Source organism: Triticum aestivum, chromosome 1A, assembly GCF_018294505.1.
Source record: "Triticum aestivum cultivar Chinese Spring chromosome 1A, IWGSC CS RefSeq v2.1, whole genome shotgun sequence".
Taxonomy (NCBI): domain Eukaryota; kingdom Viridiplantae; phylum Streptophyta; class Magnoliopsida; order Poales; family Poaceae; genus Triticum; species Triticum aestivum.
In genome coordinates, this window is record NC_057794.1 from 316,825,742 (window position 1) to 316,840,214 (window position 14,473).

Sequence of the window (14,473 nt, forward strand, 5' to 3'; positions counted from 1 at the left end):
CAAATACCAGCCAGGTTTTGATAGTGCAAATAAGAAGATGGCCACTCCTTCATACAAAGTTGCTGATCTGATCCCACCTGTGAGAGAAGATGCCTTTGCCCCGAAAATTGACCTGGTCGGCCTGATTAACGACGAAGCTGAATTTGTCGCCGTGAATGGCTTTGATTGGTCCAAATCCAACTTCCAGCGGACTCAAGATGGCGAACCGGTGAGGGAAGGACAATGATCATCTTCATGGGCTTATAAAGCCGTGTAATAGCTTAACTGTTTAAAACACCGTGTTTTTGCTTATGCCATCGTGCAAAAAACACTTCTATGTGAATCTGTGTTTCCGGATGTTTAATGTTGTCTTAAGCATCGTTTAATGCTTGTCTCTGCAATGTTTAAACTCTGTTCCTGTGAACACAAGGAAAAACCTTGTCCTTGTTGATTCTTAGATCGCCGGTTCAAATAACCCGGGTGATGAATTTGATAATTCAATATGTATAAAAGTTAATACTCCTTGAATATTCAATAATCATCATATCTCAGTAGCTCGTACCTTCGGATCCTTAGACCACCAGCTTCGATAACCCGGGCGGCTGTGTTGTCCAATAATTGAGCCGGCGAAAAAACCAGGCCATCTCATTTGTAATATTGAAACAATTAAAACTAAAAGGCAAGCAACAGATAACAAACATAATTTTAACTCTGTATTTAAAAGATTGGGGGTTTCTGATTCGAATACGATCAGTAAACCGGACCAAAGGGGTTAAGCTAAGGTTCGAATACGACCATATAGCCCCCAGTGGCTTTGGCGTTGCACCGATCAAGAGGGTACCAACAGCTATGTTCTCTTTGGTTCGAATATGACCTATGTTTGAACAGGAAGCCCCCAAATGACCTTGAGAGGTTTTTAACGACCCTGATTCGAATACGATCCAAGTCGGCTCAAAAGGGGTTAAGCTATGATTCGAATACGATCAAGAAGCCCCCAAGTGAGTTTGGCCTTGAGCCGATCAAGAGGGTTACGACAACTATATTCTCTTTGTTCGAATACGACCTATGTTTGAATAGGAAGCCCCCAAATGACTAGGAGATTTACAGCTAGATTCGAATACGATCATAAGCCGAACTAGAAAAGGTTAAACTTGATTCAAATATGATCAGCTCCTTAATAGTCATTTGTGAAAAAATAATAAAGATGCATAATCTTGGAAAAGAAAAGAGACCAATTGTTGGGGATATTTCCACTAGGTATAAACCGGCTTACTTGGGCCGGGTTAACTTCATTAGTGGTGTAAACAGATGAAGGCCCAAGGAATGTAGATGGTTAGAACATATAGCCATAAACCGGCCGCATGTATGGCTTGTATTGTAAGTAAGGAATAGAAAGATAGCAACCGGAGTACGAGTATGATCCGGTTTGGACTCTATGAACCGACGGGCGCCACCCGTGTATATAAGGGGGCGACCCCTTGGCGGTTCAGGAGAGACAACTACAACTCGAGCCTAGGCGAAGCTTGTTTGCTCCCTAGCCATCGAGATCATATCAATTCCACCACAACTAGATGTAGGCTGTTACCTTCATCGAAGGGGCAGAACTAGTATAAAACCCTCGTGTCTTTGTGTCCGCTTTAACCCCTTCAAGTAAACTCGTAGCGATGGCTCCACGACTAAGTCCTTTTGCTAGGACACCTGCCGTGACAAATCCACGACAGTTGGCGCCCACCATGGGGCTATCGCACGATGGTTTGACGATCTTGGAGGGCAAGCTCAAGGGACTCGAAGGCTATGTAGTGGGCCGGATTACCAAGAGTCGTCGGGGCAGGATCTACATCGATGATGCAGGATGGGGTCCCGAGGCCGATTCGATCGAGTATGGGTACCGGGTCCCCTTTGGCAGCATACACGTCTTCATCGGCAAGATCGGTGAGCCTGGGCCTGAGCCGGACATCTACACCGACCCCGTCGAGACGGCTCAGCATGCGAGATCTACCCAGGTTAAACCGGCCATGAAGCGTGCCTTCGTTGGAGTCATCTACGGAGGAGAGCGTGAGGACGAATCAGAGCACGGTAGCGAGACCGTCGTCTATTCCGGCGACGAGTCTTCGACCGGAGAGACCGAGTCGCTATACCGGATGCAAGACGATCAGGTGAGGGGTTGTTCCGATGGCGACAGTATTCCGGACCCCCCAGGCCAGATCAACCGGGTTGGAATATTCATGGCTGGCACCCAGGCGGTGAATTATTCTTCGACTGCCGCAGCAATGCTCTTCGGATCTGCAGCGGCAGCGGCAGCAGGGGCAGGAGGCCTTGTGCGCCCGCCGGTTCAAGTTCTATCTGATCTGTTTGACGCACTAGCCGCGCTTATGGCAGAGGATAATCCGGCGGATCAAGAGGCTCATAATGCAGAAATTGCGAAGGTGAGAGAGCAGATCGTGCAAGCCAAAGCGGATCTGGCAGAGGAAAAAGACCGGATGGCTGCAGAGCGGGCCGCTTTGGACGCACATGCCTATAAACTCATGCTTGACCAGAATGCATCACAGGAGGTTTTGAAGCGGAAGCACAGATCACGCCTGCCGTTAGGGTTTGACCCCCGAAATCTCTTTCACACTCCAGGAGCTGGACCCAGTAATCCACCGCGGTACCAGGAGACAAACCGGATTGAGGCGCCAGGGCCAGGAGCGACGGTCCAACCTCGCCTGATGGAACCCCCTCACCAAAATATTGTGGTTCCTCCGCCGGTCCAGACGCCCCCGGGTCATTATTCGAATCCTATGGACAACCTTGTTGTGGCCGCAGCACGGTTGGAGGCCATCCCAGTCGAAGGGGATTCTCCGCAAGCAATAGAGACGCGCCGGGTTAAGGAGCTTCTCCGGACCGCGCTGATTCAGCAGGAGGCATACTCATACAGCCGTGATCGGATTCATTCTACGCCCCGTCCGAGCCGGAGCTATAGCAGGCGCATAGATGAACCGGCCATATCAAGCAATGCGCAAGGCCGTGAAGCGGCCCGTGGTGATGACCCGGCAGGTGGTGTTGTCGATACTCGGGATGCGGTGAACCGGGCCCGGGCGCAAAGGGAGGCCGAGTTAGCAGCACAGGATAATGCGGGCCAACTCACACCGGTTCGTTCTGCCACCTTTGCCGGGCCAGGAATCACATCCGCTCTGGGAGTGCCTTGCTTAGTCCCTGCTTTACGTAATGTGCGCCTGCCCAAAGATTTCAAGGGTCCACGCAAGGTGCCGAATTATACCGCTGATTTACCCCCTGAAGCATGGATAGAGAGTTATGAGATGGCCATGGAAATGCTGGACGTGGATGAGGCCGCATGTGCAAAATATTTCACCATGATGCTTGAGGGCACGGCTCGTACTTGGTTAAAGAGCCTACCGCCCAATTCTATCAGCTCATGGGCCCAGTTGCGGGCCCGGTTTATACAGAATTTCAAGGATACATGTAAGCAGCCCAAGTCCATAGTAGACCTGGCGGCTTGTGTCCAGGAAGAAGGAGAATCAACGACCCATTGGGTGCGCCGCGTTTCGGAAATTTTGCACTCGTCTGACAGGATTAATGCTGACTCTGCGGTCTTAACTCTGGAAGGCAACTGCCGGTTTGAGCCTCTAAAATTGAAATTGGGACGCATGAAGCGGTTCTGTAATGACATGGGAACCCTCATGGCTGCTTTAGTGAAGTATGCCGATTCGGACAGTACCAAGGATCCTGAGCTTAATGATGATGAAGTAGGGAAGGGAAAGAAGAATAGCAACTCCAAGCAGCAGCAGAACAAGCTAGCAGGTCATGGAAACGGAGGCAAGCGCAAAGCGGACGGCAGCGTGGACTTTGTGGCCAACACTAACGCACAGGACAGGGGGCAGCGGCGCAGAGGTAAACCGGCAAATCGTAACGGGGCTCCCAATCCTAATGCAAGCCGTTTGAACTATTTGTTGAATCAGCCTTGCCCAAAGCACGGGACGAAGGAGGCACCGGCTAACCATCTTTGGAAAGATTGCTATATCATGCAGGAGTTCAAGAACTCTAATGTTTTCCGGTATGATCACAGATCAGGTGGCGGCTCAGGATCCGGTTTCAGCGGGCCGGATCATGATGGGGCTTCCGGTTCAGGTCGTAATCAGGGCGGTCACAACCACCAGAATAATCAGAACAGCTAGCAGCAGCAGTAGCAGTCAGGCTATCAGAGCCAGCCAAAGCAATTGAGCAATGGGCAATACCATGTCTTCACAACGGGCTTGGATAAGCGCGACCGAAAACTCCACAAGCGAGCGGTGAATTCTGCTGAACCGGCCTTACCGCGTTACTTACGCTGGTCAGAGCAGCCCATCGTGTGGAGCAGAGAAGATCACCCGCCCCGGGTTGATAATCCGGGCCAGTTAGCATTAGTGGTGGACCCCCTCAGGTGGGGGGTTATAAATTCACCAAGGTACTCATGGATGGAGGAAGCAGTATTAACATACTATATTATGAGACATTCAGGCGCATGGGACTAACAGACAAGGATCTCAGACCGTCGAATACGGTATTCCACGGTGTTGTGCCAGGCAAATCTGCGTATCCTGTTGGGAAAATAGCTCTAGATGTGGTTTTTGGAGACGAGCACGACTCCCGGTCGGAAAAATTGAGCTTCGAAGTGGTGAAGATCCAAAGCCCGTATCACGCCTTGTTTGGGCGACCGGCTTATGCCAAGTTCATGGCGCGGCCTTGTTATATCTACTTACAGCTCAAGATGCCGGGTTACAAGGGGACGATAACGGTTCATGGGAACCGTAGGATCGCTTTGGAATGTGAAGAGGGTGATGCGGCTTACGCAGAGTCGGTCTGTGCCACGGAAGAGTTGAAGTATTATAAGGACAATGTTGATCCGGCGGATATGACCCCTTTAAAGAAGCCAACTACAGAGCAGGATTCAGATCTGAAGTTCAAATCGGCAGCTGAGACCAAGCTTGTTGACTTCGTGCCTGGCGATTCATCCAAACAGTTCACTATCAGTGCCAACCTGGATCCCAAATAGGAAAGCGCGCTCATCGAGTTCATCCGTGAGAATCGGGACATTTTTGCATGGAAGCCGTCTGACATGCCAGGTGTACCGAGGGAACTCGCTGAGCACACTCTTAATGTGGATCCTAAGTATAAACCGGTGAAACAGTTCCTCCGCCGGTTTAACGAAGAAAGACGCAAAGCCATTGGAGAGGAAGTGGCCAGGCTTTTAGCAGCTGGTTTTATTATTGAGGTGTTCCATCCAGAGTGGCTTGCTAATCCGGTGCTGGTTCTTAAGAAAAACGGCACTTGGCGTATGTGTGTGGATTACACAGATCTTAACAAAGCCTGTCCGGCAGACCCTTTTGCCCTCCCCCGTATTGATCAGATCATTGATGCCACGGCGGGTTGTGAGCGTTTGAGTTTTTTGGATGCATACTCTGGATATCATCAGATCAAGATGGCGGTTAAGGACCAGGAGAAAACAGCATTCATCACTCCCTTTGGAGCCTTCTGCTATGTATCTATGCCCTTCGGGCTCAAGAGTGCCCAAGCCACCTATCAACGGTGTGTACAGAATTGCCTGCATAAGCAGATCGGCCGCAATGTGCACGCATATGTGGATGATATTGTAGTAAAATCAAGGCAGAAGGAGACACTGGTGGATGATTTGAAGGAGACCTTTGACAACTTGCGAGCTTACAGGATGATGCTTAATCCGGCCAAGTGTGTTTTTGGTGTTCCAGCAGGCAAGTTACTGGGTTTCTTGGTGTCTAACAGAGGAATTGAGGCTAAATCGGAGTGTATCAACGATGTTCAGCGTTTGGCGGGCCGAATCGCTGCGCTGAGCCGGTTTATCAGCCGCCTCGGGGAAAAGGCTATCCCTTTGTACCAAATGCTGAGGAAGACAGACAATTTCGTCTGGAGTCCAGCTACTGACGAGGCATTTGAGGACCTGAAGCGGCAGTTAGCCAATCCGCCTGTTCTTGCAGCTCCGGTCGACAAGGAGCCACTATTATTATACGTAGCGGCTAATGCTCGGGCAGTTAGCGTGGCTATTGTGGTGGAGCGCAAAGAGGCAGGCAAGGAATATCCGGTTCAGCGGCCGGTTTATTATATCAGTGAGGTGCTGATTGAATCCAAGCAAAGGTATCCGCATTGGCAGAAGCTGGTCTATGGTGTTTTTATGGCCAGTCGGAAGTTGAAGCAGTATTTTCAAGGGCACCCCATCACAGTGGTCAGTTCAGCTCCCTTGGGTGATATTATACAGAATCGGGAGGCGACTGGCCGGATTGCCAAGTGGGCTATAGAGCTGGGGCCGCACGGACTGAAGTACGTGCCTCGGACGGCAGTGAAGTCTCAAGCACTTGTTGATTTCATCAATGATTGGACGGAATTACAAGCACCAGAGGAGAAGCCGGATCACACATATTGGACTATTCATTTTGACGGATCCAGGCAATTGGAAGGCTCGGGGGCTGGAGTCGTATTAACTTCCCCGCGAGGTGATAAGTTTTGTTATGTTCTCCGCTTAATGTTCCCTTGTACTAATAATGCAGCTGAGTATGAAGCCTTGCTCCATGGTCTGCGGATGGCTAAAGAGATGAATTTAAGCCGGGTTAAGTGTTTTGGTGACTCGGACCTAGTGGCTCAACAGGTGTCCGGCACTTGGGACTCTAAAGACCCGCTCATGGCTGCATATCGTCGGGAAGTGGATAATATTGCAGGTTGTTTCAAGGGTTATCAAGTGGATCATGTGGACCGTCGGAAGAATGAAGCGGCGGATGCTTTAAGCCGGTTGGGCTCTCAGCGTAAACCGGTTCCGCCTAACGTCTTTTTGGATGTGTTGCACAATCCGTCAGTCAAGCTCCCAGGTGAAGCGGATTTGGCTATTCCTGATCCGGAGTCCCAATTGGTGGCAGCCCTGCGTGTTATTCCGGATTGGACAGTTCCTTATCTTGCGTACATGACAAGGGGGGAGTTGCCAGAGGATGAGATTCTGGCCAGGCAGATAGTCCGGCAATCCAAGTCTATGACGATTGTCAATGGTGAATTACATCATTGCAGTGTATCAGGGGTGTTTCAACGTTGTGTTTCTCCTGAGGAAGGCTGTGAAATCTTAAGAGAAATCCATGAAGGGGATTGTGGGCACCACGCCGGTTCAAAGTCTCTGGTTGCAAAGGCGTTTCGTCATGGGTTCTACTGGTTGACAGCACATGCTGACGCAGAGGACTTGGTTAAACGGTGTGATGGATGTCAGAAATTTTCGAGGCGTGCTCATGTGCCGGCTCAGGAATTGAGGATGATCCCAATAACATGGCCGTTTGCAACTTGGGGGCTAGACATGGTTGGACCTTTTAAAAGATCCAAGGATAAGAAAACTCACCTTTTGGTGGCAGTTGATAAATTTACCAAGTGGGTTGAAGCGGAGCCTGTCAGCAAGTGTGATGCAGCAACAGCGGTACAGTTCATCAAGAAGGTGATTTTCCGGTTTGGTTTTCCACACAGTATCATTACTGATAATGGTACCAATTTATCCAAGGGCGCTATGAAGGAGTTCTGTGAACGAGAGCACATCCGACTTAATGTGTCTTCAGTGGCACACCCCCAGTCCAATGGACAGGCAGAACGAGCTAATCAGGAAATCTTGCGAGGCATCAAACCCCGGCTTTTGGTCCCATTGCAAAGAACACCAGGATGTTGGGTTGAAGAGCTACCATCTGTATTATGGAGTATCAATACTACGCCAAACCGGTCCACAGGATACACGCCATTTTTCATGGTCTATGGAGCAGAGGCAGTTCTCCCTAGTGACATCTGGCATGATTCGCCTCGTGTGGCAGCTTATGTTGAGGCAGACAATGAGACAGCACGACAAGATGCTTTGGACCTATTGGACGAGGAGCGTGATATAGCGGCTGCCCATTCGGCAATTTACCAGCAAGATCTTTGTCGCTATCACAGTCGCCGGGTTAGAACCAGAACTTTTCAAGAAGGATATTTGGTGCTTCGATTCATCCAAGATCAAACGGATATGCACAAGTTATCCCCACCTTGGGAGGGACCTTTCGTAGTCAGCAAGAATCTGCACAACGGGTCGTATTATCTGATTGATATTCGAGAGCATCAAGACTCACGTACATCAGAAGAGGAGACCGGCAGACCGTGGAATATAGCTCATCTTCGGCCTTACTATACTTAAGCCATTGGCTTTATCTATGTACATATCATGACAATGTATATATTATCTTTGATATCTCAAACCGGAGCCTCAGCTGAAGCGGGGTCTCCGTCTGTCTCATCATGTGAGGTTACACGGAGTGGTTCTGTTTAAAGCGGCCTCCGGTTTACCCCTTGATATTTGTTTTTATATATCACTGGGGGCCTTGGTCGTGTCCGAACCAACGAACACCCTTTGATAGGCGACAGCCACCAGATCATTTGGGGACTTGGTCAAGTCTGAACCAGTCACGCCTCTTGGTCGGCCTAAGGCCACAAAATCATTTGGGAGCATGGTCGGGCCCGAGCCATTGCTACGCCTCTTGATCTGGCATATATGCCACGAGTCATTTGGGGACCTGGCTGACCTGAATCATTGTCACTCCTATTGGGGGCCTTGATCCTGTCCGACCATGGTAATGCCATCTGAACAGCTCAGTATAGCATATTTTTGCAAATGGTTTTTATTATTACTTTTTGCTTCCATGTTGTTTTCATGGTTTGTTCATTTTTTGTTTTTGTTGGATTTCTTTGTGTCAACAAGTATATTTTTTCCGGGTCAGCCAATGATTTTTGATCCCCCTTCTAATCCGGAGGATTCTGCCCGGTTTACCTTTTCCCTGTTAACATCATGGAGTAACCAGGGGGCTCGTATTAGGTCAGTACGGTTTGTATGGGAGCTATTTTCTCCCTTTTTGACGGTAATGGTTTGTAAAAACCACCGCTTCAGGCTTGGATAAGCCAGCCTTATACCCAGACATGTTCAAATCTTTCTGATTGTAGGAAATATGAGTTAAAGTTTTTCAAGCAAAAGCTTCAGCACTTATGCACGAAGGCATATTCCAGGCAGAAGTTTTAATTATCTTATTACAAGGCAGCATGGTGCCCAGACAAACTCATTGTTTTTATGGAAGGATGTTGCAAATAGCTCTTCAAACCAGCTTCCGGTTCAAGCCTGCTCTTCATCCTCCGCCGCTTCAGCTTCCTCGTCTCTACCCATTGGCTGGAAATCAACAGTGGTCCAGTCGATTCCCATTAAAGCTTGGAAAACAGCCTCTTCATGGATCAGGGAAGACGGTTCAATATCAGGGGCGTAAGTGTGCTTACGGATTGGAGGAATCAGATTCTCCGCTTCAACAGTTGGGGCAGGCACTCGCTTGTTTTGATTATTATATTGCGCTTGATAATGTGTCAAATCTGCCTCTTCAGCTAGCTGGCAAGCCAGAGGGCGCACTGCACGGTTTATGGCCCTTAAATCTTCTTCGTTGAACTCAGAGCCATCTTCTTTCAGACTGGGATAGCCTTGAGCTGCTTCCACAGGATCAAAGTCGGGCACCCATGCCTTTGCCCGGATTAAGGCATTGATGGCTCCGGTTCGGGCAGCGGATTTTTTCAGCTCCTCAATCCGGGCTGGAAGCATTGACAGCTTGCTAAGAGTGTCCTGGATTAAAGAGGGCGCCGGGTTGTTGTGAGATGCTGTGGTGATGATCCGTTGGGCTCCGGTATACAGTTGTTCTACCAAGGTGTAGGCAGCTTTCAATTTCTTCCGCACATCATTTCCTAAGTGCCCAATACGTGTGCCTACAACAAGATTGGAATGGTCTCAAACCGGACTTATGATACAACAGATTCAAATTCATCACAGAAGTTACAAGGAGCTTACCAAAGATCGCAGCAGTCATGGAGTGTATTTGCCGCTGTACGGCCGTCAGTTCATCCACCACCGGTTTAAGGGCCGCTTCAGCATTTTCTGCTCTTTTGGTTAAACCGGCCTTCTCAGTGGCCCAGTCAGATCGCTCTTTCTTGAAATTTTCTTTCAGCCGTTCAGCAGTGCTCAAAGCGCTGGTTAATTCTTTCTTGGCCTTATCTGTTTCAGCTTGCTGGGTCTTCAGGGCCTCCTGCAAATCGGCAATCCGGTCTTCCTTGATTTTAATCTCAGCCTGCATACAGATGGCATTTTCAAGCTTTACACACGCGAGCCAAGAAATTGAAGTATCAACCACATAACAAAGTTATATGCCTGATACTTGGGGGCTAATGTACCTTCAATTTTTTGTATATTGTTCGATTACAAAGTCCCAAGCTCAATACAAGTATTCAACTTGGCACTTGGGGGCTAATGGCTATTTGATCAAGTCATGTTCTAAGGACAGCTTTTTATTTTTTAGGCCCGGTTTGCTAATGCTAAACCGGCCTTCGAGGGTTATGACGACGGATTTCACAAACTATATTCAGGATTAAGTCCCGGTTTGACCAAAGTCACAAACCGGCCCTTGGGGGCTACTGGGATGAATGCAATGGCAGAAAAGAAAGATGGAATTTACCTCAAATTTATCCCTCATCATTTTGACCAGACCAGCTTCACAGTCATGGCTAGTGTAAAGCCGGTTTAAATAGCCAGAGTGAAGATCTTGAGCATTCAGAGCGGCGTATGTTTCTAATTCAACATCCCATTTTCCTTTGTTCAAAGGGGAAGAATCCTCTTTGATGGTATGCCTGGTAAGGGTGGCAGGATTCCCGGGTTCAGAGCGGCCTACACCGGTAATCACAACATCATCATCTTTTGACTCGCCGGTTTGGTTTGGTGCGGCCGTTTTGTCAGCAGGAATGTGGGATTTTTCAATCTGGACAGAGCTGGCAGGCGGATCAGCAGATGCTGGAATATTAATAAGACCTTCTTCAGGGATAACGTCGTCTTGCAGAGGAGGATCATTGGGGATGTCTTCAGAAGTAAACATTTCACGATCCGGCGCTTGGTTATGTTCTGGGGCCACATTTTCTTCAGCTGCTCTATCCAGGCGGGCCTTCTTGCTTGGCTTCGGTTTAGCCCTGAAAGAAAAATAAAAATTAAGGAAAAGTGTAAACCATTGTGTAGTATACTGGAAGCATATGTTCGGTTTAACTTACCCAGCAACTGTGTTCAAAGGTGGTAGCTGGGTGGCCGACGATTCACCAGATGATGAATGAGAAGTGACCTGATAATCGGAGTCGGATGGATTAAGAGGTTGACGGAAGAAACCCGCTTTACGATTTAAATCAATAAAAAGGTCGGAGACCTCGGAGCGGCATTTTCGAACCGGACTGTTTGGTAAACCGGCAGAGGTAACTACCTGGCCACTGTGCCGGGTTGTGCGGCGAGCTTCGTGTTGCTGGGTCTTCATAAGAAATTGGGAATCCAGATAAGCAAGAGGATGAGAAAATTTAATTTTCCAGTTTGCCCGACGAAATTTTGGCAAAGGCAGGATTTCTGAATCGGAAGAGAGAATGGTTACCTCAACGAAACCCGCGTTGCTGGCTTCAGCGTCATCCTGGCAAGCATTATCATCAATAAGGCGTGTAAAAAGCAAGCCAAGTGAATCAAGTTCTACCTCAAGATCCGGATTACCCACATCATCGTCAATGGCTGGGTCAGATGAAGCGGTGGTTTTTCTCTTATGAGCTGGTTTCTTGATAACCTTGGTCTTGGGCCAGGTTGGCCGTCCTGCCTTCTCCGTTTTGTCTTGAGGAAGTTTCTTACTCCAAAACGGATTATCACCCTGGATCAGCAGTAATTAAACGTTGAACGCATAAAATAGTAAACCGGTTCAACAATAAAGCAATTAAAATATTATCGCTGGCGGTTTGTTGGTGGTGCAGTAAGGAAATAGACCGGTTTGAGCACAGAGGTGCTCCGGTTCATTCAGCATCTTTTTCACAGATTCTGTGACTTCGTCCTCAGGAAGTTGGATTTTAGTGTGTCGGAGTGGGTCATCGACACTATCAGTATACTCACACATCAAATTTGGGCGCCGGCTTAGAGGCAAAATGCTCCATGATATCCAGCAGCGTGCAAGGTCTATTCCTGTTAAACCATTGGCCATGAAGGCCCGGAGCTTGGACAGTTGAGGAGCATATTTAATTCTCTCCTTGGCGCTTAGCCTTTGTGGAAAAGGGTGAGTGTTGCTGAGCCGTTCCGGACGGAAGCCAGGCAAGGGATTTTCATTGGCAGGAGATGTATCCTTGCAATAAAACCAAGTTACGTTCCATTCTTTGGGGTGCGTATGGAGTTTGACGTGAGGGTAGGTGATTTCTTTCCTCTTCTGAATGGCCATACCGCCCAGTTCGGTATTAGGGCCGTCAGTGAATTCAGTACGACGGTTCAGATGAAAGAGATCCCTAAATAACTCGACTGAAGGCTCCTCTTGAAGATATGCCTCAGAAAGTACTTGAAAATGACAAAGATTGGTGACGGAGTTGGGGCCGATATCCTGTGGACGGAGTTGAAAGTTGGCTAACACATCCCGATAAAATTTGGAGCCGGGCGGTTTGAAGCCCCGGGCCATATGATCTGTGAAGACCACGACCTCTCCTTCCTGGGGCGTAGGAGGACATTCATCTCCAGGAACCCTCCAATGAATCGTGTTTTTGCTATCCAAAGCGCCAATCAGGACTAGATCGTTCAGCTGTGATTCTGTGACACGGGAGGGAACCCAGTTGCACTCGTACACTTGTTTGGCCATGACGAGATCTACAAGAAATAAGTGATCCGGTTCAAGAACATGCCGGATGAAACGGTGTTGATCTAATTACGGTAAACCGGAGGCAGTACCCATAAACCGGTCTTCTACAACGCAGCATCAGATGGATTCTGGCGGTTCAACCAGGGGACTAATGACATATATACCGGTCTAGCAATTTTTTCTCTATGGTGAAGTTAAACCGCCTGGCCTAAGCATCAGAAGCAATTGAAACTATGGATAACTGGTTATGCAGAAACAAGTTTCACAAAATTATGTTACAGCCGCGGATCTACAGCAAGCTCATAAAAACAGGAAATATTTCGAAGACTAAGGCGGAAACAGAAGTGAACCATCGAGCAGATATGTGCAGGAGATTTATGAGCTTTGATGAGAAAAAGCAAGCGGATACTAAAGGGATCGCTATTAAGCACAGCAACAGTTCACAGATGCATTCAAGGACAGAGAACAGCCATGAACGCGCAATGAACATAGCAAGAACATGGAACCCTAAGAACAGATCTAGGTTAAGAAGGAGAGAGGACTTGCCGGGAACGGAGAAGATGCGGGAAGACGCCGCAACACTCTGGTACGTTCAGGTTGATGCAGCGGCCCGAGACGAGGCAGAGGTCGACGATGGTGGCGGAGCTGCAAAGCCGGCGACGTGAGGAAGAAGAAGAAGAAGGGACGAAGGGGAAGAGAAAGGAAATGACCCTTCGGTTTTATTTATAAGGCAGCCGAGCTAGGTCAAACGCGCGAATCCAGGAGCTGTCATTAAGAGGGCGTTATGAATTTCATGATGACGTCATGCCGGTTTACAGTAACCAAAACTGATGACGTCATGCCGGTTTACAGCAACTAAAAATAATGACGACATGGAGATTTGCCAGTTAACAGAAGATATCCAAGACGCAAGATGGTGTGAAGGATTGACATGAACCAGTTCAAATCAATCTGGGGCCTAATGTTGGGGATATTACCACTAGGTATAAACCGGCTTACTTGGGCCGGGTTAACTTCATTAGTGGTGTAAACAGATGAAGGCCCAAGGCCTGTAGATGGTTAGAACATATAGCCGTAAACCGGCCGCATGTATGGCTTGTATTGTAAGTAAGGAATAGAAAGATAGCAACCGGAGTACGAGTATGATCCGGTTGGGACTCTATGAACCGACAGGCGCCACCCGTGTATATAAGGGGGCGACCCAGTGGCGGTTCAGGAGAGACAACTACAACTCGAGCCTAGGTGAAGCTTGTTTGCTCCCTAGCCATCGAGATCATATCAATTCCACCACAACTAGATGTAGGTTGTTACCTTCATCGAAGGGGCCGAACTAGTATAAAACCCTCGTGTCTTTGTGTCCGCTTTAACCCCTTCAAGTAAACTCGTAGCGATGGCTCCACGACTAAGTCCTTTTGCTAGGACACCTGCCGTGACAAATCCACGACACCGATGGTTTCACTTTATTGCTTATCATTGCATATACAATGTGAACATATGTACATGATGAGAGCCGGTGTCTCAGGTATAGTACGGCCGAAGTTGACCAATGTTCCACGGCTGGCGGGTCTCCTCTTCCGACTTACATGAGCATGCATGCTCTCGAACGTCAATGAGGTAGTAAGACCCGTTGTTTAATTTTTTACTGACCACAAAGGGTCCTTCCCAAGGTGGGGATAACTTGTGTGCATCTGAAAGATCTTGGATGAGCCTGAGCACCAAGTCGCCTTCCTGAAAAGTCCTGGTCTTAACCCGGCGGCTGTGATAACGATGCAGGTCCT